Here is a 27,833-nt window from a genome sequence, read left to right on the forward strand (position 1 = left end):
TGTCAAAGAGAAATGAAAGGAAATTGGCATGAAGAGAATCAGCTATTCACCCTGAGATGTGGGTTGTGTTTTCATTCTTTGCATGCTAATATCACAACTACTTGGTTTGTGGCAGAATATAAAGAAAATAACAGCACTTCTGCATTGGGAAAGCTATTCTTGTGGGTGGCTTTCAACACAGTGGTTTTCCAAACAATGGACACAATTCAGGTCCTTTCAAATCTATGGGAGCTTTGGCTTCTGTGGAAGATGGGATTGTACCCAATATCACCAAAAGTTTTGTACACCTGTCTTGCCTGAAATCAACCTGAAGGTTGATTTCCCATCAGGTGTATGCCAGTACTCTGTTGGATCGACACAGGAGGACCATGTGGGTGGGTGGTGTGTGTGTGTGTGTGTGTGTGTGTGTGTGTACTTTGCCATATCTATAGGCTCTAAACCCCTAGAACAATAATGTAGAAAGGAGGTGTGGAATTTCAAAATAAAATGAAAATGAACTAACAAGTACCAAACATCCTCTAGTCTCATATTTTGGATTGAAAGCAGCAATTTAATGGGTGGTACACAGAAAAACACATCGTGGAGTATTGGCCTTATTTTGATCCTGTTTGGTGCCATTGCTTCTCCTAGCTACTGCCGCTGCATCAATAATATCCCTTCCCCCACCTAGTTACTGCTTCTTTCTTCTTAAAGACAAGCATGATTCCAGCCAATGAGAGATCACACAGCGAGTTGGATACCATTATGATCCTGCATAGTGACACCACTAAGGGCAAACTCCATTGAGAGAGTGGGAGGGACAATATAAATGAAATCACATTTGGTGGGGGGGGGATTTGTTTTATAATATTTCTACACCTCTTACATTAAAAGAAATTTACAAAAGCAAAGTACATATTGAACCAATATCACAGACAAAGGTACAGTCAGCACTTTTTTATGGGGGGGGAGACACAGGGGTACGCATACCCCTAAACATTTTGTGAATCTAAGTTTGGCCTCATTGAGGGGCAGTATTTCAATATGAGTAGGAAAATGAGAGTCCTCCTAAACAGTTTTTTTTTCGGGGGGGGGGACGCATTGGGTACAGTGCTTGTGACTTCATAAGCATCGCTGAAAATTTTTCAACAAAACTGAGGCATTTTTAAACATTGCTGAATATGTTTCTTAAAAAAAAAATAACTGTGAGTAGTTTGGCTCAGACCTAACATCATCGGGTCAAGTGGAAAGGGGAATTTTAGAAATTCCTGCTTCCCTGATTATAGTGCAGATGCAGGCTAGAAACTGACTTCACTTCCCATCAAGAACAAATATTACAAATGGCTGACTAACCAACTTGCTACATGGACACTGCAGTAAATTAATACTTGATAAATGGCCACCCATGTTCATTCCTAGATAGAAGTTGTCCTCTCCCTTCGTGAACTGGATTTGAAAGATAATGCGTTTGAGACCAGAACTCAGTTTCATCCTCAGTTCCCAATTTGATGCCTTCTCTGTTTACCTACCCCTTCTGGAGCCTGGGTTGCTATTTGGGGGGGGGTCCTTCTATGAACCTTGATTTATGGATACGGACATACTAATTTCGGGTAGGTAGCCATGTTGGTCTGATGCAGTCGAAATAAAAAAATTATAAATCTGAAGAAGTGTGCATGCACACAAAAACTTATACCAGAACAAACTTAGCTGGTCTATAAGGTGCTACTGGATAGTTTTTTAAATTTTATTTTGACATACTGTACAAATGTTATTCAAGTTCAGCTTCTCTTCATCCCATTTGCTGCTTTAACAAAACTACACATACCACTACAGAGGGTCACCTACACAACCTCCTAAGTGCAGCCAGTCATAAGCCACATCTACACTCTGCATATAAAGCACTCTCATACCGCTTAAAAGAGGCATGGCATCCACCAAAGAATCCTGGGAAATGTAGTTTTTTAAGGGTTCTGAGAGCTGTTAGGAGATTCCTATTCTCCTTCCAGAGCCCACAATTTCCAGAATTCCCTGGGAAGAGGGATTGATTGTTAAATTACTCTGGGGATTGTAGTTCTGTGAGGGGAGTAAAAAAAGGTAAAGGACACCTGACAGTTAAGTCCAATTGCAAATGACTCTGGGGTTGCGGTGCTCATCTCACTTTACAGGCTGAGAGAGCCGGCGTTTGTCCGCAGACAGTTTTTCTGGATCACGTGACCAGCATGACTAAGCCATTTCTGGGGAAACCAGAGCAGTGCACAGAAATGCCGTTTATCTTTCCACCGGAGCTGCACCTATTTATCTACTTGCACTGGTGTGCTTTCGAACTGCTAGGTGGGCAGGAGCTGGGATTTGAGCAACTGGAGCTCACCCCGTCATGGGGATTTGAACCGCCAACCTTCCGATTGGCAAGCCCTAGGCTCAGTGGTCTAGACCACAGCGCCACCCGCATTCCTGTTGTGAGGGGAGTAGGGATCTCTTAAAAACATTTGGCACTCTAACTACTGTTCCCAGGATTTTTTGGAAGAGGCCATGACAGTGGTATGATAGTGTTTGAAATGAATAATGTAGATAGGACTCTAGACCTGTAGGAATGTTTGATTTCTCACTCCTGATCTATCCTTAGTTTGCAGTGAAATGATTAATCTCACTAAAATCAGTAGATAAATTTCCTAAAGACCACAGTATAACATCTTACGGTGTGTTCTCCTTCTTTAAAAAATAAATAAATCCAATTTATTTATATTATTTTGCCTTTTTCCTCCAAGGACCTTAGTTGACATGGGCTTACTCTATTTTATTCTGGCAGCAATCCAGTGTGGGGCAGGAAAGGCCACCAGTGAAACTTTCAGCTATACAGTGGTACCTTGGGTTACATACGCTTCAGGTTACAGACTCCGCTAACCCAGAAATAGTACCTCGGGTTAAGAACTTTGCTGCAGGATGAGAACAGAAATTGTGCTCCGGCAGCGCGGCGGCAGCGGGAGGCCCCATTAGCTAAAAGTGGTGCTTCAGGTTAAGAACAGTTTCAGGTTCAGAACAGACCTCCGGAATGAATTAAGTTCTTAACCTGAGATACCACTGTACAGTGAAGTGAAATTGGGTTCTAATTTAAGTACAACTATCTACTACACTAGTATTATTATTTTTTATCTTTTCAGATGTGGACTGTGTATACATTTCCATTTACTGTGCATCCATGCACTCCCACTGCTGGTTTGGCAAGTGCTGTACATATGACATTAGCCACAGTCCATTTCTTATGAAATACTGTGTTTTGATGCGTTTGTCCCCCAACCAAATTGAGAAAAAGAATGGCCTTGCTGCATTTTACATGGCAATGTGTACAACAGCCACAGATTCCACCTTCGATGACAACCCAACAAGGAACCAGCTTCTAATTTCATCTGACTTGCTCCTTTCACTGAGAACATGGACATAACCCACACCATAGATCAGACCAAATTGGTTCCACAGCTATTTCCCCCTTGCCATAGAAAGACAGAGATTGTAGTTCTGTATATACCATCCTTCAGAAGGTTTTTCCAAGTGGGAAAATCTCAGGCTTCTTCCGGTCAATCTGCATGACTGCTAGTGTGGTGGAAAACCTCTATAAGTTAATAGATGGGACCTGCAGAAAGCAGGTCCCATTTCTGTTCAGTGTTCCAGTCAGTTAGTCAAGCCTTCTTCCAGGATATTCCATTCCACCAACACCACCTCCATTTTCAATTCCCCCGACAACAGCCAACCAGAAAATGTACTGAGCTGGTTTTTTTTGGAGGAAAGGGTCCCCCTTAGATTTCTTATAAAAATGTTGTGTAGAGCTCCAAACCTTGGAGTACCCTGAAGTCTGGTGATGCCTCCCACCTGTCTCAATACTGTCATTTTGGCTACATGAAGATCCACACTCATATAACTGAGTTTACTATTACTAAAAGAAGCTAATGCCGATTATTAATTGCATTTACCAGTATATCTCACCTTCTCTCCAAGGAGCTCAAGGTGGTGTAGGCCGAGAGGCAATGACTGGCTCAAGGTTATCCACTGAGCTTCATGACCAAGATTTGAACCCCAGTCTCCCAGGTGCTAGTCCGACTCTCTAACCACTACACCACACACTGGCTCACATAATGTGTATGTACAGGCATCTCAAACTTTAACTAGTTTAAAAGTTGTGCCCCTTCCTTCTCCCAGGGAATCTTAGAACATGTATCTTCAACCTTTTCAGACCCAGGACCTACATTTAACCCTATTGTGCATTTGGAGAGCCATTTCTTAATCTTCTACCATATATTCGCTCCTGTTGTGACCCAGTTCGGATCAGGCTACGACCCACTAGTGGGTTCTGACCCGCCATTTGTAGATCAGTGCCCCAAAATTGTAAGAAGGGTGGGTGATTGGGATCTCTATGAGAAGCCTCCACAAACTACAATCTGATTCTTTGTGAGCAACTTACGTTGCCAAACTACAATTCCCAGGATTGTGGGAAGTCAGGGCAACAGCTAAATTGCTATACAGTGCAAACAGGCCCTTGGTTTTTCCTTCTCCTCCTTCCTCTCCCTGACTCTCATTTTCTGAAAAAAGAATAGAAAAATGTGGTGTTGCTTTTGCATCTGATTTATCCACCTAAACATGACCAAGCTGAGGTTCATAACAGCCCACCAATTCAAGCTCAGTGCCATAATACTATCTCTATTCTTTCTTTCTTTCTTTCTTTCTTTCTTTCTTTCTTTCTTTCTTTCTTTCTTTCTTTCTTTCTTTCTTTCTTTCTTTCTTTCTTTCTTTCTTTCCATTGTAGAAAGGGAGAGGGATGGAGGAGATGAGCCCCATATCTGTTACATGGCTTCTACGTTCTTCCTGCCATAGTATTCTTTTCCTTGCCTTTCCATTATATATTTTGAAGCATAAGATAAGTCTGCTGGCAGGGATGTCAAGTGCTTTAAAGTCATTTGCCAGGAAGTGGCTGCTACCATCATCTCCTTCCTCCCCCCACCCACCCCATCTCCACTCCCTCCTCCCACCTAATTATACTCCATCAGAGATCTTCAACATGGGTGTTGAATTTAAGCACCTGCTTAAATTCAACCCCTTTCAACAAAGCCCTCTTAATCACGTGCTTTAACTTTGATCAAGTGATTAAATGTCACAGAGACCAGTGGGACTTAAGCAGGTGCTCCTAATGCTTTGATGACTTCAGATAGGATTACTTCCATCCTTGGATACTTAAGTACTTTTCCTGGACAGAAGCCAATGAGACTACTTGATCATGTGTTTGAGGCAATCACCTTGTAGTCATTTTTTAGTAGACTCCTACTGATTTCCCCACTCTAGACCCTATTCTTCCAGTCCCGCATTTCACCTTCTTAAACTCGTGGTCTCTTGAGGGATGGGTTTATCTGAATATGCATAGTAGATAAGCAACCAGGCCTACTTGCACAAGGAAGCTATTGCCTACTATTTATTTACTTACGATATTTCTGTCCTGCTCTTTGTCTTGCAAGATGATCCCAGAGTGAGTCACAATTGCTGGTAAAATACATAACCAACAATAAAAAATAGGTTGTTGACACCCATCTGTCTCGAGAGAAAATGGAGGGTGCTTCCGGGGTGAAGTCAAACTGCTGTGTTAGCAGCACCAAAGTGACTTTCCCTATATGGAGGCCCTGGGCTGCCCAGGTGACAGGACCCCCCTCTTGGCCTTGCTCAGGGGTCAGCAACCTTTTTCAGCTGTGGGCCAGTCCACTGTCCCTTAGACCATGTGGTGGGCCAGACTATATTTTTTTTTGGGGGGGGGGATGAACAAATTCCTATCCCCACAAATAACCTTGAGATGCATTTTAAATAAAAGCACACATTCTACTCATGTAAAAACACACTGATTCCCGGACCGTCCACGGGCTGGATTGAGAAGGCGATTGGGCCGCAATTTGCTTGGCACCAGCTTGGCTGCCAGAGTTGCCAGAAGGAGGCATACAAGATGCCACCTAACTGCCTTAGAGACTCCACTCCAGGTTTGTGCAGAGTTTACTTGTTAGCCTTTTCTTCTTCCAGAGATATCCTGTAAGGCAGCAGCGGTTTAGGATCAGAGTCGTCCTTCTCCAAATGGGCTACCTTCCCAGGTTGACAAGCCCCATCTGCCCCTCACTTCCCTGTACAGCACGTGCAGAAGCTGCCTTCTTGACTCTTAGACCCACAATTGGTCTCAACCGCTCACTCCACCAGAGCCTGTCTTCGCATGCAAGGAACATCCCTAACTCACCAAGGGTTTGAGACCCATCAGCTACCCTGACCTAGTTTAGACGGCCAGTCAAAGCTGTTCCTGTTGTGTGGCCACTGTCACATGCTGACAGCTTCTAGGAGCCACAGGTGCGAGCTGAGTGCAGGGTGGGGACCAAAGATGGACAATCTACGTACCTCAGAAGGAGGATGACATGTCCCTCACCAGAGATTCTACTCCTCCTCTAACACCCCGTAAAGGTAAAGGGTAAAGGGACCCCTGACCATTAGGTCCAGTTGTGGCCGACTCTGGGGTTGCGGCGCTCATCTCGCTTTATTGGCCGAGGGGAGCCGGCGTACAGCTTCCGGGTCATGTGGCCAGCATGACTAAGCCGCTTCTGGTGAACCAGAGCAGTGCACGGAAATGCCGTTTACCTTCCCGCCGGAGTGGTACCTATTTATCTACTTGCGCTTTGACGTGCTTTCGAAGTGCCAGGTTGGCAGGAGCAACAGGAGATCACCCCGTCACAGGGATTCAAACCACCGACCTTCTGAACGGCAAGTCCTAGGCTCTGTGGTTTAACCCACAGCACCACCCGTGTCCCCTAACACCCCCCAAAAAAAGATAGGTAACACAAGAAACACTAGACATAAGCAGTCAACTGGTCACCCCAAGGCCTAGGTAAATAAATACATTTTTAATTGGTAATGAAAACTTAGAAGAGTTGGCACTGCTCAGTTTTGTAAAGAGAGATCATTACAGAGTTGGGTCCCTTGTACTATCTAATTTTAGGATGATGTGGGACCATCAAAGGACATCCCTGTCAGATCTCAGAGTACGGGAAAGTCTGTAAGGGAGAAGAGACTATTATAAGACACTTTACTTCAGCAAACCTAACTGAAAGTTGTATTCCTTTGTCCCTGTGGGCCACTTCACACATTGCATGGCAACAAATGCAGGTTTGGCACCCAGGCGACACCTGCAGCCACTACCAGCTCCCTGTCAAGTGTGCTTGTATGATCCCCATTGCTTTACACATTTAGGAGTACACTTGAAGCATCTCAGATATTTCTTTTAATTGGCCCAATTAATTTCAATATTTTTTTCTTCTAATTCATATTTCCCAGTGCAGTGAGTGGGACTATCCACACACCCCTGACCAGGACTTGCCCAGGAAGGGGGAGAGATCACTAGTTGTTGCAAATCACAAGCCAAATGGTAAAGCTGCCCCCACCTCCTTCCCTGGACCACCCTCGAATGGGGTTCAAGGAGGAGAACCCCCCTTCGATATTTACCAGGTTTGCCCAGCCTTGAGTCACTTTACTGTGACGCAGACTGAAATTCAACAGGTAGGTGTCCAAACGGTAAGGCACCAGTTTAGCTTCCCCGAGCAAAGGCACAGAGTACAAAAGACAAAAAGTCCGTTTCCAAGTTTATTGAAAAAGCCACTCAAAAAGCTGCACATTTCTTAGAAGGTTACAAACAAAAAATAAAAACATTGTAAAATATAAGTAGCTAAAACCATACTCACACAGCAACAATAGTTCAAAACACAGCGAGTACTGTAGTCAAGAGGCGAAATACCAAGGCAAGATGTTCTGCAATTTGCATCTGAATTCCCAAATCCTTTATCCTTGAAAACCCATGTGGAGGACAGGTTAAGGACCAATTATTTCTTTAGGTCAATTACCAATTTACCAATGGCTGTATGATGAGACTATATCTTCTGATTGTCAGGAGACCGGCACAGCTGAACTTTGTTTAGACTCAGAAACCTTGAGATCAAAAGGCTGTTCCTTCTGTTCCCAGGCCTCTCTTTCATGTACCAGGCTCCCAAGTTGTATATTACTTGATAGCCTCCTGTACCTTTTTACAACCCAATCCATACTCAGGCCCCCAGCTGCGCCAGGGTCTACAAATCAGATAACATCTCATCCTGCCTAGAGTCAAGATGTAATTGACTCACACCTCTAGAGACAGGGAGTTTTACGTTTAAAAAGACCAGATACCCATTCCCTAGAAGGCCACAGTTTTATCGCTCCCACAATGCCTCACTCCTGCGTGAACCAGCGTTTGACATACCAAGATTTCCCAACTTCACTACACCCTCCCCTCTAAGATGAAATTAAAGGGTTAAGCCCCTAAATTTTATCAGTACTATTTACACAATTGAGGTAGTTCCAACCAATCTGGGGCATTTAGTACAGTCATACCTCGGGTTAAAGACGCTTCAGGTTGAGCATTTTCAGGTTGCGTTCCCTGATGACCTGGAAGTAACGGAACAGGTTACTTCCGGGTTTCGCCGCTTGCACATGCGCAGACGCTCAAAATGACATCGCGCGCATGCGCAGAAATGGCGAGTCACAGCGCACAGACGTGCAGGCACACAGATGTGGGTTGCGTTCTGCTCAGGATGCAAACGGGGCTCCGGAACGGATCCCGTTCGCATCCAGAGGTACCACTGTACCTCTAAAATAGCAACTCACTCCACAGACAGATACAAGCAGGACAGGGTGTCCGCGACTAGGTTCATTTTCCCAGGTATATGAGAAACTGTGAACTGATAGTCTTGCAGGGTCAGAATCCATCTGAGTAACTTCTGGTTAGTGTGTTTCACTCTTTCTAACCAGCACAAGGGTGAATGGTCAGTTTGGACTTCAAAATTATTCCCCCACAAGTAGGGGTGGAGTTTGACCAAAACCCAAACCAATGCAAGACATTATTTTTCAACAGTGGAATAATTCTGCTCACGTGGTAGCAACTTTTTGCTCAAATACACAACTGGACGCCAGGTTCTTTCCTCATCTTGCTGAAGCTGTACACCCCCTAATCCTGTTTGGCTAGCGTCTGTCTGCACTACAAAGGGTTGGGCACAAGCATCACTGTTGAGCTCACTAATGACTGAACATTTCAAAAGCACGCTGACACTCCTCAGTCCAGGTCAACTTAACTGGCAGAGATTTCTTACACAAATTCGTCAAAGGGGTGGCAAGGGTTGCAAAATGGTTAAGAAACCTTCAATAATAATTCACTAGCCCAATAAAGGACTGCACATCCCCTTTTGTCTGAGGGTGAGGCCATTTCTGTACACTCTGGACCTTGGCCTCCTGGGATTTGATATTTCCAGACCCCACCCTAAACCCCAAATAAATCACCTCTCCTTGAGCAAACTGACACTTGGAGATCTTCACCATCAGGTTGGCTTCCTGTAACCATGACAAAACACTCTGCACATGCCTAAGATGCTCCCCCCAGGAATCAGAAAAGATAGCCAGATCATCTAAGTAGGCACAACAAAAATCACTCACATCATGTATCAGAGAATTAATCAGTCGCTGGAATGCCACGGACGCATTGCGCAATCCAAAAGGTAACACCTTAAATTGATATAGACCCACATGGGTAATGAAGGCAGATTTTTCTGATGCCTCAGAGGACAAAGGAATTTGCCAAAATCCTTTGGTCAAATCCAGGACCGTGATGAACTTTGCTCTCCTTAGCTTTTCAACCAGGGTGTCAATTCTGGGCAAGGGACAAATATCAGGGAGGGTCGCAGAATTAATATGCTGATAATCCACACAAAAACGAATGGTGGAATCAGCCTTAGGGACCAAAATGATGGGAGAAGCCCAGGCACTCTTACTGGGCTCTATAACTCCCAAATCAAGCATTTCCCGCAATTCAGCCTCGATGCTTTGGGCATGACCTTCAGTGACGCTATAAGGCCGTGATGCAATAGGTGCAGCATCACCAGTGTTAAAATGGTGCTTCATCAAATGAGTTCTCCCTGGTTTAGTACTGAAAGTACGGTCAAAAGACTGTAGAACATCAAAGAGCTCCCTAGCCTGTTGTTCGGACAAGGTAGGTAAGCGTAACACATCCAAGATACAGTGGACGCTTGGGGTGCGAACATAATCTGTGCGAGATGCACGTTCGCAACCTGCAGCATTCCCAAACTGCATCTGCGCATGCGCAGGTTGCGATTTGGCGCTTCTGCGCATGCGTGACCGCCGAAACCTGGAAGTAACCTGTTCCAGTACTTCCAGGTTTTGGCAGTCCGCAACCTGAAAAAACGCAACCTGAAGCGGCTGTAACCCAAGGTATGACTGTACTTCCAGCCTGTTTTCATTCCTGCAAGAGGTCTATAGGGGCTGTAGGCACCGCCTCTCGACCTCCAGAGATGGCCAACACAGAAAGCTCAGATTCAAGGTACCTTTTCAAAGAATTGGCATGATATTCTCTTGATGCATCATGCAGCTCCTGGCATTCCACCAGATAGAACACAGAGCTCAACTTGGCCTTCACTATGCCCGGCCCATGCCATTTGACAACCAGTTTGTGGGGTCGGGTGGGTTTCAACACTAAAACCTGATCTCCCACTTCAAAACTTTTTGTCACCTCCTTCAAATCATAAAAATGTTTCTGTTCCAACCAAGCGCCCTCCAAATTCTCCTTGGCAAGTTGCCAGATGTCAGACAATGTCTGCCTCAGGTTAGCAAAATACTCAGACACAGAAGGAACCTTAATCTCCTCCTCCGACCCCTCCCACTCCCTCCGGAGCATGGACAGAGGAGTATTCAAAAGTCGACCAAAAATCAACTGATTGGGCGCAAACCCTAGACTCCTTTGATAAGCATCATTGTAAGCAGACACAACTAAAGCCAGATCTTGATCCCAGCTAGACCCATGGGCCAGGGCACACTTCCGCAACATCTGCTCGAGAGTTTTCTGAACTCTTTTTATAAGCCCATTTCCCTGGTGCTGACCCACAATACTAGTGTGATGGTGGACCTTTGCCAGCTGCAAAACCTTCTGAGTTAGCTCAGCCATTACATTGGTTCCCAGATCACCCACTAGAACCTTAGGTATCCCCAAAGAACCAAAGGCCAAAACCAAAGCTTTCACAAGATTTTGGGCAGAAGTATTGGGCAAGCTTGTAGCCCAAACATATCTAGAGGCATAATCAATTATTACACAAACATACTGCTTCCCAGCACGGGTTTTCTGCAGGGGGCCCACCAAGTCTATTCCCCATTTTTCCAAAACATTTGCGTCAAGAGGTACACTCTGTAAGGTATTAGGCATGCTGTTTTTATCATTCCCTATTTTTTGACACACAACACAAGAGCGTACAAAGTTCTTTACACTTTGGTGCACATCAGGCCAGTAAAAGTACCGGCTGATGCGTTCCAGGGTCTTCTGTACCCCCAAGTGGCCTGCCAGACCATCATGATGGGCTAAGTCCAGTACCTTAGGACGCCTTGACCCAGGAACCACCAGCTGCAAAACAACGTCTTTGTCTTTGATCTTCTTTGGCCAGAACTGTCTGTACAAGAGCCCCTTTTCATACAAGAAGCGGGCGCGCCTCTTTCCTTGGGGAAGGCTCTCCACAGCGTCCCAGGAAGCTTGCAAGGAGGGATCAGATCTCTGCTCGGCTTCAAACAATCGCAAATCCCCCAACACAGCGGAAGACCCAAGATCTTCCGAAACAGCAGGGATACTTTTCCCCAGTTCCTTGGGCTGAAACGCAGACCTCCCTTTCGATCCCAGAGCCATCAGTCGACTCCTAACCGGCCAGCTTTTGTTTCTCAAATGAGGCCTGTTGAGCCTAAAAGTCTCAGCAAACTGCGCGGCTTGCTCAATAGTAGCAGGGTTTCGGTCCGCAACCAAGCATGCCAATTCCGCAGGCAAATGGCGGTTAAACTGTTCTTTGAGCATCAATTGTCTCATCCCTTCAAAGGTAGTTACATCCTTTGCCGACATCCAAAAGTCAAAATTCTGTGCCACTTTAGCAGCAACGAGGGTCAGGCGTTCAGTTGAGGCAGCTTTATCAACCTTTCGGAAAGCCTGCCTATAGTCCTCAGCCCTCAAACCATATATTTGCAAAACAAGGCACTTATAATGTTCATAGTCCATAGCATATGATAAGGGTACCTGTCCCATTAAATCAGCCAGTTCTCCACTGACTCCACTGACTAGGGCTCTCAGAATGATCATATACTGTCTTGGGGGAACTCCCAGATCTTGACAACTCCGTTCAAACAATTTCAGATAACTCAAAGCGTTTATGGGAGGTGTATAAGGAGGGAAGAGGCAAAGATCCAAATCCCATAGGCTAAACTCACGAGTTGCGCATCTTGGGGCCACATCTCGCAGCTCCTGGTCATGGCTGTACCTCGGGGCAGGGTGATAACTCGGTGCTTTTCCCTCCAGACGCCGAGGTTCCTTCTCCCCATACACGCAAGAGGGTCCGGAGCGTGGCCCATAGTCCTCCTCCTCTTCGTACTGCTGAGCCGACATCCTAGGCTCCCAATATCCTTCTGACAAGCAGACTTTCATTGGACTAGCCGGTCGATAAGTAACAGGTCCACGATTCTCCTGGGGTTGACGCTCTGACTCTCGGTAGTCACCCGCAGCCACTGCACGGACCTCCCTTGGACGTCTCAGCAGCTCCCTGTAATCAGGGATAATATATCTGTTTTATAAGAATAATGAAGTTTAGCTGATGTGTTAGAAAGCCTTCTAAATAGTATGTGCTCACTGTAAAACTTGTAAGCAGATCTCTGCATACATGACTGGGGTCTCATGCTGCCTACATAGCACAACTGCAGCACCACCACAGTGTATGCCTCTTCCTAGAATCACAGGTTTTTAGAGTTGGAAGGGAACCCTCTGAGTCATCTAGTTCAACCCCCTGCAATGCTGGATACTTTTGCCCAATGTGGGGCAAGAAACAAGGATCCTGAGATTAAGAGTCTCATGCTCTACCCACTGAGCTAGAAACAGATGCAGTAGTATGACTGCACTGGAAAAGGATACTTTGTACTGTACAGCTAATTTTCCCAATATGTAGCGACTAAGAGGGACCCAGTGAAAATGAAATCAGGCTACATCTGCGGAGATTCCCTCTTCTGTTATAACTAATAGTGGTTTCTTTGATTTTATCTGGCCACCCCTAGCAGTGAGTAACCGTGTCACCCTCTAGGGAAGGCTCGGTGTGGTTTATTGTGGTCACACAACTGATGGTATAATGTACTGGGTCTTTGTCCATGGGATACTGGAGTGGCTTGCCAGTTCCTGCTCCAGGTGGATCACGTTTAGTCAAAACACTCCACTATGACCTGTCCATCTTGGGTGGCCCTGCACAGCATAGCTCACAGTTTATCTGAGTTATTCAAGCCCCTTCACCACGACAAGGCAGTGATCCATAAAGGAGAGGTATGTATGTAGTGACGTATTGAAGTGAGAGCTGGACCATCAAGAAGGCTGATCGCCGAAGAATTGATGCTTTTGAATTATGGTGCTGGAGGAGACTCCTGAGAGTCCCATGGACTGCAAGAAGATCAAACCTCTCCATTCTGAAGGAAATCAGCCCTGGGTGCTCACTGGAAGGACAGATCCTGAAGCTGAGGCTCCAATACTTTGGCCACCTCATGAGAAGAGAAGACTCCCTGGAAAAGACCCTGATGTTGGGAAAGATGGAGGGCACAAGGAGAAGGGGACGACAGAGGACGAGATGGTGGGACAGTGTTCTCGAATTTGACCAAACTGTGGGAGGCAGTGGGAGACAGGAGTGCCTGGCATGCTCTGGTCCAGGGGGTCACAAAGAGTCGGACACGACTAAACGACTAAACAACAACAACAATGTAGTGGGTAGAGAAAGTGACGGGGAGGGCTGCGTTCAAATAATTGCTCTACTATGAAGGTCACTGGTTAGCTGTGTGGCAGCTACTGTCTCTCAACCTGTGAATGGCACAGGATAAAGTGGGATTTACCTCATATATTCTACACTGAGTGACTTCGAGGAAGGTACATAACATACAAATGCAGTTCATCTATGCAATGCCACTCTAAAAGGAACAGCCAGGTAACTGCAAAATAAAAATTATGATGTGATAGGTTGGTAGGTTGTATGAATCCCCTTTGATCTAAATGATAATCAGGTAGTGTGATCTTTTTGAATACAGTGGTACCTCGGGTTAAGTACTTAATTCATTCCGGAGGTCCGTTCTTAACCTGAAACTGTTCTTAACCTGAAGCACCACTTTAGCTAATGGGGCCTCCTGCTGCCACCGCACCGCCAGAGCACGATTTCTGTTCTCAGCCAGAAGCAAAGTTCTTAACCCGAGGTACTATTTCTGGGTGGAGTCTGTAACCTGAAGCGTATGTAACCCGAGGTACCACTGTACAGCCATGCATTAGCCCTTTTGAAAACATTCCTTTTATCCAACAGAGAAAGGTAAAGATGCATTGTCAGGAGAGCAGGGCCAAGCAGGTTCAAATAAGAAAGCAAGCACAAATAGATAGCAGTAAAATGATGCAACCATTTGGTTGATAGTGTTCAAGGAGAGGGGAGATCTCCTCTCACATCACTCAAGGCAAGCCATACTAGTTTAAAAATGAGAGAGAGAGAGAGAGAGAGAGAGAGAGAGAGAGAGAGAGAGAGAGAGAGAGAGAGAGAACGCATTATATTCCAACTAATGACCTTGATCTGTGAGTAATAACTATAGGCCATTGAATGGTTTATATCCTATCTCAGAGGTCAGACTAAGAAATTTCAGTGGTCCATTCTGCCCTTCGTATTTCTGATTGTGTGAACAAGCCTTACAGCATTTTAAACTCTCAAGAGGTGCAGCAGCTCTTTTTCAAAGCAATAGCGTCAAAATGGCTTTGAAATAGAAAATTTGCACATCTGTTGGGAGATGATACCCAGATGCAAATTCTGAACTTCAGCCAAGAAAAAAAACACCATACAAAGAAGAGCCATAGTCTTTAGTGCTCTGGAAGTGTGCAGAGTTTTAGTTCTGGGTTCACAGATGTCATCATCATTGTTTGGGTTGTTTTAATCATTTGCAGGAAGAAAATGGATATCACCCCAGTCACCCAGTTTATACATCACTGTACTATACATAATAATGCTTGTTTAACTCATTAGAGCAGGGATGGGATGGGGAAGCTGCAGCTCTCCAGATGTTCTCAAACTCCAGTTCCCACCATCCATGAACATTGACCATAGTAGCTAGGACTGCTGGAATTGGAGCTCAACAATATTTGTAGAGGTGCTTGCTTTGGCAGCACATATACTAAAATTGGAATGATACAGAGAAGATTAGCATGGCCCTTGTGTAAGGATGACACGCAAATTCCTGAGGCGTTCCATTTTTAAAAAATAAATAAATATTTAGAGAGCTACAGATTCAACACCCCTTATAAAGGGAGTGTTCAGAAGTCTTCAGCGATTCTCATAACAGGGATGTGGGACCTCAGACCCAGGGGCCAAATGTGCACCCAGAGTTCTCTATGTGGCCCTCAGGATTCTACCATGTCCCCAGCCCCTCACTGGTCCACAAGGGAATATGACCATCAGGCTGAAAAATTCCCCCACCCATCCCTTCCTTAACATTAGACTGAACATTAGGAGAAACCTACAGTGGTACCTTGGGTTACATACGCTTCAGGTTACATACGCTTCAGGTTACAGACTCCGCTAACCCAGAAATATTACCTTGGGTTAAAAACTTTGCTTCAGGATGAGAACAGAAATCGTGCTCTGGCAGCACGGCGGCAGCAGGAGGCCCCATTAGCTAAAGTGGTGCTTCAGGTTATGAACAGTTTCAGGTTAAGAACAGACCTCCAGAACGAATTAAGTTCTTAACCTGAGGTACCACTGTACTGATAGTTAGAGCATCTTGACAATGGAAGCAATTACCAGAGGGAGGGAAGGGGTGTTGTTCTAGTGAAGGCTGGAGAGCCATCTTCTGAGGATGCCCTGGCTCTGGATTTCCTGCATAAATCAGGAGGTTGGACTAGGTGGCCTACACAACCCATTCCAAGAATATGATTCTGCCCCTATTAGGACTTGCTGGTATTAACCCTGTAGCACATATTTGGGCGAGGGGAGCAGGGAGAGATAGTGGATTGTCTAAAAGCCTGCCTTGGAAGCAGGGACTTCCTGGTTCATGTCACAATTCCATGCAGGTCTATCCAAAAGTAAGTTCCAGCTAAGTGTACCCAGGATTGCTGCCTCACGGAGCAATCCTCCTTACCTCATGCACATTTGGAAAGGACAGAGCTCAGTGGAAAGAGCATCTGCTTTGCATTCAGAAGGACTGGGGGAGAACTGTGCCTGAAACCCCAGAGAGCCAATGACAGTCCGTGTGGACAGTACTGACCCCGATGGACCAGTGGCCTGAGCCAGTGGAAGGCAGATTCTTCTGTTTTTATGTAGATGGTGTGTAGCTGCCTCTCTGCCAGCCTCCATCAGCAAAGAGGAGCACCTCCATCTGGCAGCAGTGGTTCTGTAATGGTAGAGGCGCCACCTTCACCAAGATATTCTGGTAACAGGATATTTTGGGGCAAAGGACTAGTGTGTTTGGACCCAAAGACCATGGATCCCTTCAACAGTCTAATCCTTGGACGCTCAGCTACACCTTCAGCCTGGAACTGGCATAGCAAAATTAAAGGGGCAGGTGGAAAACCCACCTTCCACAACACACACACAAAGTGCATATCACACATATTCATTTCATTCTATTGCATATAGATTCATCACAGATAGATAAGAACATTTTAAAACCTTGCCAGATCAGATGGTGAACATAAATCTAGTTCCACATTCTCTTTCCAGACCAATCAAATAACTCTGGAAGCTCACGAGGAGGGTGTGAAGGTGGTGCCCATTCTCCAATGTGTATTTCAGCATCAGGTATTGTATATTGTCTGTATCCATTGAGGTTCTATCTAGGTATCATGGCCAATAGCAATTGATACCCACCCTCTATGAACATCTCACCTTCCTTTAAAGCAGGGATTAGGAACCTGTTGGCTGTGGCTCCTATCAACCCTGACCACTGGCCATGCTGGCTGTGGCTGAGGAGGGCTAGGGTCCAACAACATCAGGAGGGCCACAGGTTCCACACTGCTGACCCAAATCATACCTTAAGGACACCTAGCTAACATCATGAAAATTGAAGGTTTCCAAGGCAGCTCAGAAATATTGACCCCCAAAGAGTGGCGTAGCGTGGGTTGTCAGCACCCGAGGCAAGGCAAGTAATTTGCGCCCCCTAACCCGTGGATTTTGCACCCCCTATCCCGTGGAGCGCGCCCCCGCCCAGATGTTGCGCCCGGTGCGGCCGGCCCCCCCTGCACCCCCCACACTATGCCACTGCCCCCAAACACAAGTTTTCCCAAAGATATTCCTGTTTCTGTAGTTTAACCTCTCAGTCAACCCCCACCCCCCCGCCCATATCTTAACAGACAAGGGAAAACAATTGCATTCTCTCCCACCACCTTATTTCTGAGATCATTTCCCCACTTTTCTCTAGGCCAGATGTTGTTGAGCCAGGCTCCTTAGAAGCTTATCCAAACTTCATCAATGAGAAGTTCAAAACTAATGACAACCGGATAACTTGTACACCACTCTGATCCTTCCATGTAGAACAAAATTATAGGGAAATGTCAGACAGATATGGTGGCCATCTTTGCATTGCCAAAAGGGAGGACATGAATTTGCACAAATTTTGCATTTACTAATATGTGGGGTGTATATTGTATGTGTGTGTGTGTGGAGAGAGAGAGAGAGAGAGAGAGAGAGAGAGAGAGAGAGAGAGAGAGAGAGAGAGAGAGAGAGGTTTAAATTTAGAAACAATTACTGTAATTGAAATAGAACTATGACATATCTCACCATAATGGGGAATATTGACCAGGTAACCTGCGTTATCCAGGTGCTAATTGCTGATGGGTAACTTCAAAGCCCCCTCTCTGATCTCCCTTCTTATTGTTCTTTAACTTTAAAACAGACTCAGACTGGACAGCCCTTCAAAGAGAGGACTCCTTCAAAGAGAAGGCTATAAAGGAGGCCACATGGCCACCCTATGGGCAGGGCAAGTCCTTGGGTGTCAGATTTTCTGGGCAATTTGAGAATAAGAATTTGAAGATGTGCTCCAAACTGCAAGCCAGAATCTTTTTCAAGATACAGTGATTCTATGGCGGACATGCAGAGGTTTCACATGGAGACAATCGTGTGTAGCAGCAGTTCTATGATGACAAGGATTTAGGCTCAAAAAATGCATTTCTTCCTTGGAGCAAACTTCATTGAAAACAATGAGACTTATATCTGGGTAGACAATTATAGTACTGTACAGTATTGCTAGTTTTAAAAATGACTGATCTCAGTTATGCTCACCCTAATCACTGAGCTTCTCCATAGTTCTGATTGTAAACTCTGAGATAAAGACTTGTCTCCTGCTTAGCTCACCACACATACAGATAATACTCTTGCTATTTAATCAACAGTAGCAATAACACAATCATCTCTGCACTCACTTCCTTGGGAGACACTCATAATCTGATTTGAGGAGCATGGTTGACCCTATCCTGAACCATACTCTGTCAGCCTTTCCCACCATACCACCATCCATAATCCATCAGCCCCAGTCATCATGGCCAAGAGTCAGGAACTATAGTTGAAAACATAGCAGTCATCTCACTTGAGGACCACAAGTTCCGTAGTAGTAAACCCCTTGCTTCTGTTGTCAATAAGCACAATACTAGATCTCACTGAGTCTCTCACTCCATAAGGAACATTGTGTACACCCAGGATTATTGTGCATCTGTAAACAATCCTCAGTTGTACCTTTACACTTAAAACACATTTACGAATGGTGGGTGAAGAGCTTCTGTGCATGAAGCACAGTGAAATATTTTCATCTCACTGCATAGCCACTGCTGGGGAAACCTTTCCTTGTTGATCCCCTGACTGCTTGGCTGTTAATAATGTTTATGTACTACAGTCAGTGCCATCAATGGCACCCAAAGTAGCTAACAGATAATAAGGAATAAAAACCAACAGCACTTAAAAACAAAAGCACAGTCATATAAAACCTGCAAATTGGGCAGTCACAAAATCAACCAGTCCCTAAGAACACAGCAATAAAGAAACAAAACAAAAATGCCTTTCCAAACACAAAAGGTCTAAACTTGTTGTCCTAAGGAGAGCCTTACACAAGCCTCACTGGGGGTAGTATACCAGGGTGTGGGTGCAACTGCAGAAAATGTCCTGCCCTGTTGGACAGGCTGTAGAACAAACCCGTCTAATTATTGGAATGCTGAACAAGGACTCACCTTTGGATCTTAATAAGCAATACAGCATGCTCTCAAATACACCAGCGCCTTGAATTTGGCCTGAAAGCTAATGAGTGCAGCTAGGCTAAAACTGAGTATTTCCAGGGCATGCTTTGAAAGAAGATGAGACTACCACCTCACATTTCCAGGGTATGCTCTGAAAGAACATGAGACTACCACCTCACCGAAGATAAGAAGCTGTGCACCTAATGACTGCCTGAATGGGATGGGTATGAGTTTGTGCTTACAGATCTTCCCAATATGCAGTAGGCTGGGGTGAGTAGTGAAATTGGGAGAGTCTTGGGAACAGATGGGAGCAAAGAAGCACATAAGCAGCACGTGGGATGTGCAGAAAGGGGAGATTAGCGAAACCAAAGAATAAAGAGCTGTTTCCACATGTGTGTCCATCATTTGATGATTAAAAACACCCAATGATAACTGCGTGTCAGAAATGGGGTCTCACATATATAATGCCACAGAACTTTCACATCAACTTAGATAAAATGCTTTTCAATGAAGACACTTCATACATTCTATTGCTGGTCATCAAACTTCCAGTATTTATTTATTTTTGTAAAGAACTCATACATGACATTGTATGATATGGACCATGCCAGAGTCGAATGCATGGAGGCAAGGGATGGGAGAAGAAAGAGGAATGTTTTGATACTAAATAAATATATAGTAGATTATTCTGCTAAGTACCCTCCCCTGCTACTGCTTGTTAAAGCTTAACTTCCTGCTTTCTTCCTTTGTAATAGTTCAGACACTTTATGAATGACCCTAGTGTATACACATAGTAAACCTGATCAAATGGCCCTTTAAATAAATGTTTCCATCATTAACAGAAGCCTGACAGACAGAAATTTACCAGATGAAGCTTTTCCTGGCATGGAGACACAAGTAGTGAGGGCAATAAATCACCTGTTTAATTTCTGGTTTTCGGTGTTGGGCTGTTAAAGGCACAAGTGCTGGGCTAACCGGCAACCATAACCATCAGCCAAAATTCTTATGGCACATTAGCCAAAGCACCTTCTCCCATCCTCTAGAAATAGATTAAAACCAAACTCTGCATGATAACATACATAGAGCTTTAAGGAAAACTTTATCAGAAGTTGAATGAGCCACACGGTCACTGAAAGCTGCATTTCCCTCACACCACCAGGCATGCATGTCATTTCCTGATCTTGAGATGGCTTCTGTTAGGAGGATTGGCTTTATAAAGTTTTAAGACCTGCCTGCAGTTAATTTTATCACTTGATCTATTCTGCAATAATTTTTTGTATTGCAATTGCATTTTTATTGTTTATTTTGTATTTCAATGTACTCTTGCCTAGAGAACTTTGGTTATGCAGCAGCACAGAAGCATCAGGAGAAGCTTCTCTCTTCACTGACAGAACTATGGTAGCTGAATCATAGGTGATAATATCCTGTTCTCTGTGAGTCTGTTACAAGTAAATGAGGGTTATATAGTACACCAATATCAGGGACACATTGTGCCTCTGAATACTAGTGCTCTCATGTCCTGCTTGTAGCCTTCCCAAAGACATCTAGTAGACTACTAGGAGACAGGATGCTAGAACATACCATGCATTTCAAGTACATTCTCCCACCCCCAAATCCTGGGAACTACAGTTTGTTCCTCAGAGCTCCAATTCCCAGTACCCTTAACTAACTACAGTTCCCAGGATTCCAGGGTGCTTAAAATGTATTGTGTGTACATTGTCCAAATGGGCCTTTGGTTTGTTCTAGCAGGGCTCTTCTTATAGTCCATCTCAGGTGTCTCAGCATGACAACCTTGGGACATAGGAAGGGGAAAGGAAGCATTTCTTTCCCGTTTCCCCAGGGATCCATAGTTCTGAGAGACATGTTTGGAGCACTAGCCAACAATTCTGAGTGACCTCACCAAAGTACAATTCCAAGAAATGTTGTGGGGAAGCCATGTCAAATGTTAAAATCACATAAACCCAGATCAGATAAACCCTACATTTCTGTAGCGTAGATTCAGCTGGAGTGAGGGATGTGTTTCCTTTCCTTTGGAGGAAGGAAAAACATTATGCACATCCTCTGAGAAACTTACATGTTTATTAACTAAAATATCCATGCGTTACTGAGTTGGGTCCTGCCTGGGGAGCCCTAGATAAGGACTTGTTGTACCCACATTTTATTTTCTCCCGTCTGATTACTAGGACATGCTCTATGACAACACTTTGTAACCACAGGCTGGACTCTGTCCAGGCTTCCTTTTCGCGTGTGAGTGTCCCATGATAATAAGCAGCCAGGCTGCAGGGTCAATCCATAATGAAGAGTTCCCATTGGTGAAAACTGAATCGTTTAGGGGAGCAATAGAGAAAAGGGCGGCAGGGTGAGAGGAGAGAAGCGGCTCCACTAGCCAGTGACCTCTGAGTGCCCTCACTTAACGAATTCAGATAGACAAAGCCACAGACTTGTGTGTGTGTGTGTGTGTGTGTGTGTGTGTGTGTGTGTGTGTGTGTGTGTGGCTGCAGTACAAGTGACCTGAAGGATAACATTTAAGGAGACTGACCAGAGCTTTTACTAGTGACAGCTCAGCAGCCCAAATTAAAGAGAAAGAATGAAGTCTTGCTAAAATTTGGAGCGAAGGAAGGAACTGTTTTGAATGCATGCCTCCAAGAAAGGTTGCAGCACTGTTAAGTGTCGTCTTCTGCTGGCCTTGCTCCAAGGCGTCGTTCATTCCCAACCTTTGTCCTACCACAAATCGGCAGGCCTTAGTAATCAAAACCCTATTCCGCAATGCTCAGGGGTGGAGAATGAACACAAAAGGACAGCAAGTAGAGGCGCCATTTAAGGAAAGTGATGGTCGTCCTTCCCGGCGCCCCCCTTACGTAATTCAGGCCACGTATGATTATTCTTGAAAAACACATTCCCCACGCCCCACCCCTCACTCCACGAAGAGGTAGCCATGTTAGCCTGCTGCGGCACCTTGCATCCGATAGCATAGATCGTGCACTCTAACCCACGAAAGCTTTTGCCATGATAAATTTGCTAGTCTTGTAAGTTGCTTCAAGACTCGTGTTAACCTATATTTTCTCCCGTAGGAAAAATAAGCCTGTGTGTGTGTGTGTGTGTGTGAGAGAGAGAGAGAGAGAGAGAGAGAGAGAGAGAGAGAGAGATCACCTTTGTCCAACACTTATGTTCTATTTTTTATGACCTATAATTAAGACCATGAAGTGACTCAAATGACAACGGCTCCTAATCCCTCTTTGTGAACACATATGGTTGTATCGCAGCATTCATGCTCCTTCGTCTTGGATGCGTCCAAGAGCCGTTGGTCCTTCCTGGGTCCTATCCCCATCCGCCCTACTCCGAAATCGCTTCCCTGGTAGAAAGGACAGGGGCTTCCAACGAAGGTCAAGCCTTTGCTGGTGTTATTGATGCCCCAAATGTAGATACAATCAATCAAAGAGCTCCACTGAAGTACATCGTGCTGTTTGGAGGAGGGGTGGCTCCTAGAGCCTTCCCCATCCTTCCCTGCCTACACAGGCTTGCGAGATTCTGACGAAAGAAAATTGTGGCCTCTCCAGACGAGAATTCATCAGTCTGGAACGTAGCCCTCAGGTGAAACTCGTCTGCCAGCTCCACCAACCACCTCCCCCTTTTTCTTTCCTTAAAAAGGCTTTTGGCTTTGGGGTTCCATCCGGAGGTTAGTGGGTGGAGCTCAGCCTCAACCTACTGGGAACATGGGAGTTCCGAAGACGTTGAAGCAAGGATTTCTTTCCTCCAACACCCCAACAGGAGAGGTTCAGAAGCTCAAAGTTATCAGCCATGGATTTTCAGCGGGGAGGAGTAAAAATAAATCAATCCATGGCTAATATCAACACCCATATTTGTGAGGGAGTGCAGTTGGCTACTGACCAATGAAAGATGGGCGCTCTGCGTTTGCTCAGGCTCCAGGGCTGAGAGGCATATTCGTATGCTCCAGGGCTGAGGCCGGGAAATCCCGGAAACAGCAGCAATGCTATAGGTAGATGATCACACTATTTTCTGTACAGTCCACTTTCTAAATATATCCAGAATAATCATTGTCCGTCTCTGTCCCTTACAGGGCAATCCTGTCTTCCAGGTAAATGTATATACCTTAGTGTGTGGTACGGATTGCAATGAATTTACTCCTATTTGAGTGAAACTAGAACTTCAGCCCCCTGATCTTTAATAAGTATGCATTATTTTATGGTATAGGGTCGGTTGGACTTCAGAGACTCGGCTTTTCTTTCGCCCCCTCCCCACTCCTCAGAACACTTTATGGGTTATCTTTTTGCAGTTATTTGAGCTTTCTGGGTGCTTTGGTAACTCACGTCCCTTTTCTTGTTGGCATCTGATATAGTGAAAGACTTGCAAGTTTATGGAGTGGGGAAAGGATAAACTAAATAAAGAATTCAGGCCAGGTTATCTGTAAAAATAAGGAATGTTAAGTTAACGTTACTAACATCCTGTTCTATATTGAAGAAAGGAGAAAAATTGACAGAGAACGCCATTTTTAGTCAATATTACAATCTATTGTGAAATCAAGGTCGGGTGCCAGACATCAGTGTGGTCTCCGCCTGTCTCCACACAACCTCCGCCCCTCTTTTCTTCTTTTTCTAGCATCCCTCAAGTCTTTAACAGGGTGAGGGAAGGGGGTGGAGTAATCTACACTTTCCTGGCCAAAGCAAATTTTTACAGTTGTAGTCATTGCAACGTGGAGATCTGCAATCTATCTCAACACACAGAGACCTCTTATCACTTTTGGAAATTCTTAGAAAGCATGGGCTGGTGCTTTGATTACAATAGAGTCCAGTGTTATGACAGATCCTTTTCGACTTTCTCCCACTTTTCAATGAATCGCCGGTTGGTTTTAAACGCATTTGACACCGCACCCCCAAGAAGTCATGCGATTAAAGGTAGACATCCCCTAACAAGGGAAATCGCTGTCTAAAAAAAGAGGCGGGAGCTTATTCCTATGTGAGGTAGTTGTGCGTGACACAAATGAGGCTCTACTCGGGGAGACTTGGGTTCAAATCCTGGCACAGCCACAAAATTTACAAGACTCGTCCTTTTCGAAAGCTTATTGAGTGAGCTTGTGTCAGCCTAACCTACCTGATTAGATTGGTATGAGGATCAAAGGGGCCGACCATATACTTTGCCTTAAGCTGTGCAATTGATTAAACTAAAACTCAAAGTGAAGACTTGCCCAAGGCTACTCCAAAGACCTTCCTACCCCACCAGAAATCTGAAGCTACTTTATAACCCCAACCCCCTTGAGCTAACTCACAGCTCATCGGCTGACGAAACTGCAGCATCAATAGGATACCCGCGTGAGTGAAGGAGCCCTGACATATCAAACACCACAGACAGAACTTTCAGTGGAGTCAGTCAACTGCTCCTAATCCGGAGTGGTGGTCCATGTGTATGATAGCGAAGTAGGCCTTTTGGGGCTGCCACAAAGTGAGCCTCTGTTGTTACCACACTGGTCCCAAATCCCAGCTGGACGCCACTTGCCCTTGGCGTGACCCTGCCCAGAAATCGATATGGTGTCTCAGTCAAATGGAGTTGCTTAATTCATAAGAGGAGGCAAATAATTTAGTGGACAGAATAAGGGTTTAAAGGAGTTCAGCAGTGCTAGATGACCGGTGGTCCATGTGACTAGTTCAATATTGACCAGACCTCGATTTCAACCCAGCTCTCTTCGATCAGGAGCCCAAGTAGTGATATTTGGCCCAGAAGCGATATCCTTAACTGAAGAGAAAACCCGATTCCCCACCCAATCCGCTTAACGTGCACCTTATCCGCAACATTATTACTAGGTTTTCCCCATGACAATCACTCAGTGGGCGGTAAGTATTGTATGGTGAAACTATCGTTACAATATTTGCATAGCCTAATACAAAGGTTGCCTGATGGTGTGGGTGTGGGTGTTTATACATATAGATTACATATATTTAGATAGGCCTCAATACATTATTAATTTCTGCCATCGGTCGACCGGTGTATTAATTTGAACAAAGTCGCATAGAGTTACATTGCAAATTTAAACCATTTTCAAACCTCTTTAAAGTTAATTCCTCAAACTAAGGGGTCCTTAGAAACGATGCTATTTGGAGAAGTTCATAGCACCTGCAGCAGTGCAGTTCCTGGGAGTCTTTGGGAGGTATCTTTGGTAAATGACTTTCAGATTGTTAACATTTGTTATGTAGATCCTCGAATGAATGCTAAGGGATGGATGCGTTGGCCTCGACCGCGCATTTACCTGGAAGTAAGTATCCGGGCTGTCAACTGAAGTGAGATCTGAGTGTGCTCATGCTTAGGATCTGAGACTGGATTCAGCAAAGCGTGTTTAAATCCCAGCCTCGTCCCGGTAGCTTTTGTATCGTATGTTACGACCAAAGAGGTGCTACTCAAAACACGGTAAAGCAAGTCTAACTCCTATTCAGCTCAGTGACACTTACGAACCTCCATAGGCTCTGGAGGCAAGGATCCTGAAGGCACCATGTGCTATTGATTTGAATGACATGCCTTTCCACTTACTGGAGGATGTGTGCAAATCCCATTAATTTCAACGGTATATAAACTTTGCACGGGTCTGGATTGCTCGCATTGCCAATAAAATAACACTGTTTAGGTGTGCCTCATACACATTCACCTTCCCATCCAAATCTCCAAACTGTGCCGATTTAATTTATTCTAGGCAAGCTAACCGATCTTCCTATCTCAGGCTCTTCCAAACACTAGGAAGCAAGTCCCCTACTTCGGCGTAAACGTGCGAGGAATCCGGGTATTCTACTTGAAAGGCCAGCAAAATGACTGTCGTGGAATACCGACTGCCATCGGAATAAGAAAGGGATGGGTTTGGTGGTCTGTTTCCCCAGCCTTCAGCATTTGATGATCACCTCTGACTCTGTTCTGCGACCATATGCTAACGTGCAGTCTTGAGTTTTTCGAGGTAAGGTCTGCATCAGCATTCTACATGCAGGCGGCATAATTCAGGGGGCATGAATTTGAGGGTAGGGGACAAGGTTTGCTTGGGGCACTAAGGGAGTTTAACTGAAATGAATAGTTATTTCTCTTGGCTTTTATCGCTGCCCATCTTTATAGCTTGCTGACCAAAACGTTGTGACCGAGTGGGAGAGGACGACCGCGCTCAAACTCCTGCAAAGGGAATCACCTTTCACCAAAGCAGCGAAAACTGTAAAGTCAACTCGGAGATTGCTCACGAAGGGCTCGTATTTTTCCCTTTCCCTTTTCTTTTTTTTAAGGACTCTCTGGCAGGTCGTCACAGAGAATCGCTGCCGGCTAATATCTGCAGCGAGTAACCAGCCAGAGACAGAAGAGAGGAAGACCGAAGACAGATAAGTCCAAAAAAGACTAAAGATGAAGCAATAGCAAAAGCGGGGGGCGGAGAGAAACTGGAAGGGTTTTATAAAAAATTAAAAAAACAGGGCGAAGGAGGGGGGTTCTCCCCATTTGGTGCGAGGAGAGTCTTCTTACACGGCTGTGCCTAAAACCAGGCCGGATCCAGCTGCAAAGGTGTCTCCAGGTCAGCAGCACCCTCCTCCCGCCCCCTCTCTCTGCCCCCTTGGCTAGAAGTATGTGGGGCTCAGCCGGACAAAAGGGTCAGGGAGTCGAAGAAGGATGAATGGCTTTTGAAAGATCCAGGCGGAACACGGACAAGCTGTTTCGTAACAAACGTCAGACGAGGCTGCTTGACCCGCAGAGACTAATGGGATTTTAGGAATGAAGAAGGAGCATTTCAGGAATGCCCACCCCCCTTGTATCTTCTTGTTTCCCCCAGTCGGTCTGATCTGATAACACCCACTCTGTGTCTGTGTGGGAGGTAGTATCTTTAATGTAACAAGTTAGATTGTGGACGTGTGGTCTTCCCCGGCTTCACTGTTTAGAAGGAAGAAGACTTGCTTCCCTCCCTCTCTTTCTCTCTTGTTCTCTTAACCCAGAAAAGTCCCATGCCATCTATATCTATCAGCTATCTATCTATCTATCTATCTATCTATCTATCTATCTATCTATCTATCATCTATCTATCTATCTATATCTCGATCGACCGATCTAAAAATATATAGATAGACGCGGGCGCGCACATAGCATAGCAATATCAATCGCACAGGAAGGAAGGAAGAAGCATGTACAGGCCATGCGATCGCAGGCCCTGGAGCTGTGCTTGATTCAGCACATCACGCGTAGGGGAAGGGGGGCGAGTTTCTCTCTTCCCAAACATCTGCAGCCAGACATTTGATTTTTAGAGCTCGACTCTGCCAGACGTTCCCGAGGAGTCTTGCAAGCCGGAATTCCCTCTCCGCAAAAAAACGCGAGCCAAGCCAAACCTCCGCGGAACGTCACGCGATCCTTGCAAAACGTGAAGTGGCCCAGTAAGTTTTCATAGGCACATCCTCCTGAAGTTCATGAGAACTTTTTGGGAAGAGGTGGCTAGAGGGTGAAACCCCAGCCCATTGGATCCAAAGGCACTCGTGCCCAACTGGCACTCAGG

The 27,833-nt window shown here is 45.2% G+C and overlaps 2 protein-coding genes across 11 annotated transcripts in view; both read right to left on the reverse strand.

Annotated features, from left to right (window-relative positions):
* The window catches only part of LOC309362869 (homeobox protein Hox-D3-like), a gene marked incomplete at its 5' end in the record, with an annotated part of 121,251 nt that overhangs the window by 25,750 nt on the left and 67,668 nt on the right, over positions 1-27,833 (reverse strand). The window lies entirely within an intron of this gene.
* Positions 7,614-27,833, reverse strand: part of HOXC5 (homeobox C5) — a 65,544-nt gene continuing 45,324 nt past the window's right edge. The window contains exon 3 of the mRNA XM_081899002.1: positions 7,614-12,647. The gene's annotated coding sequence lies outside the window, so the exon portion shown is untranslated. The remainder of the gene's footprint in view (positions 12,648-27,833) is intronic.

This window comes from Podarcis melisellensis (genome assembly GCF_964234715.1).
Source record: "Podarcis melisellensis genome assembly, chromosome: 2".
Lineage (NCBI taxonomy): Eukaryota > Metazoa > Chordata > Lepidosauria > Squamata > Lacertidae > Podarcis > Podarcis melisellensis.